Source organism: Desmodus rotundus, chromosome 9, assembly GCF_022682495.2.
Source record: "Desmodus rotundus isolate HL8 chromosome 9, HLdesRot8A.1, whole genome shotgun sequence".
NCBI classification, from domain to species: domain Eukaryota; kingdom Metazoa; phylum Chordata; class Mammalia; order Chiroptera; family Phyllostomidae; genus Desmodus; species Desmodus rotundus.
The window spans coordinates 56,105,859-56,107,854 of record NC_071395.1 but is presented as its reverse complement, the minus strand read 5'-3'; the positions used below and the strand labels follow the sequence as shown (position 1 = coordinate 56,107,854).

At 45.5% G+C, this 1,996-nt stretch overlaps 1 pseudogene; it reads right to left on the bottom strand.

Moving 5' to 3' along the window:
* Nucleotides 1–375: 375 nt before the first annotated feature.
* LOC112305267 (fumarate hydratase, mitochondrial-like) lies at nt 376–1,787 on the bottom strand (annotated as a pseudogene).
* Between the last annotated feature and the right edge of the window lie 209 nt (nt 1,788–1,996).

Genomic DNA, 1,996 nt, shown 5'->3' with positions numbered 1-1,996 from the left:
ATTTTTCCATAGTATGTGAGATTTGCCAATTATCTTATTTTTTTAAATTACACTTTGCACTCAGTATTATTTTGTGTTAGTTTCAGGTGTACAGCATAGCAGTTAGATAATCATATACTTTGCAAGTGTCCCCCATCCCCGCCATGTTTTCAGTACCTACCAGGCACCATGCCAATTAACTTTGAGTAAGAGCTTCCTCAGTCAACATTTAGTTTTTGTAGTACCACAACTCTCTATATTAGTGTTGCTTGAAAATAATATTTTCACATTTCAGAAAGAAATATGAGCCTCCTTCCAGAAGTAGGAAAGTGCAAATTTCTTCTTTCCTTTTCTTTTCATTTTATACAGCACGTTTTTATTATAAACATATTGAAATCACTTTGGACCCAGCATGTCCTGAGGCTTCACCCACTCATCAAACTGCTCTGCTGTGAGATAGCCGAGCTCAGCAGCAGTTGCCTTCCAGGTTGATCCTTTTTTGTGTGCGGTCTTAGCGATCTTTGCTGCCTTGTCATATCCTATGTGAGGCTTAAGAGCCGACACCAGCATCAGCGACTCGTTCATCAGCTTGTCAATCCTCTCTTTGTTGGCCTAGTTGCCCACCACGCAGTTTTCCACAAAGGAGACGGACTCCCAGCAGCCTGGCCACGTGTAACGTGTTTTTAATCATCATTGGCTTGAAAACATTCAATTCAAAATGTCCGTGGCTGCCCCCAACGGTGACAATGACGTGATTCCCCATGACCTGGGCAGCAACCATGGTCATTGGTTCACACTGGGTAGGGTTCACCTTGCCTGGCATGATACTGCTTCCTGGTTCATTTTCAGGCAAAATCAGTTCTCCCTGACCTGAGCAAGGACCAGAACCCAGAAAACGAATATTGTTTGCTGTCTTTACAGACTGCAAGCAGTAGTGTTCATGGCTCCACTGGGTTCAAGCAAAGCATCATGAGCAGCCAGAGCTTCAACTTTATTTGGAGATGTAACAAAAGGTAAGCCTGTGAGCATGGCCACTTTTGCAGCAACCTTTTCTGCAAAGCCGACTCTAGTATTTAAACCGGTACCAACCACAGTACCTCCAGCTGCGAGTTCATAGAATCTTGGCCTGGCAGCTTTTCTGCTCATCATTGCATATTGCAGTTGTTAAACATACCCACTAAACTCCTGCCCAAGAGTGAGTGGGACAGCATCCTGTGTATGAGTACGCCCAAGTTTTGTGATGTGGGCAAAGTCTTTGGATTTTGCCTCAAGAGCATCGTGTAGCTCCTGCAGTCCTGGCAGCAGTGCTTTGTGAACTTCCATTGCAGCAGCTATGTGCACTGCTGTGGGGAAAGTACCATCTGAGCTCTGGCTTTTACTAACATGATCATTGGGATGCACAGCTTTCTTGCTGCCAAGTTCACCTCCTAGTATTTCAGTGGCTCTTTTGCTAATGACTACATTTACATTCATGTTTGTCTGGGTTCCTGACCCAGTCTGCCACACCACAAGAGGAAAATGGCCATTTAATTTACCTTCAGCTACCTCATGTGCTGCCTTCATGATTGCATTAGCAATCTTTGGATCGAGACCATAATCCTGGTTTACTTCAGCAGCTGCTCACTTCAAAATGCCAAAGCGTTAACAACTGGGATTGGCAGGCTTTGCGTCACACCGCCAATCTTAAAGTTCGTCATAGATTTCACAGTCTGGGCGCCATAGTACTTACCACTTGGGACCTCGAGTTCACCAAAAGTATCATATTCTATCTGAAAGGAATTCTGGCTAGCCATTTGAGTGGCGTTCGGGGACCGGAATGGGAGGGCGGCGGCGCCACCAGGGATGGGAGCCAAGGCTCAGGCTGCAGTTGGAACTCTCACGAGGGGACTCGAGCACACGAGGAGCCGGAGTGCATAGTACTTGGTGCAGCGGGAGCCTGGGTAGGATTTCTAAAGTGCAAATTTCTTATCTGTTGTAATTGCACGTGGTGCACACGCATTACTTTATTTACTTTTAA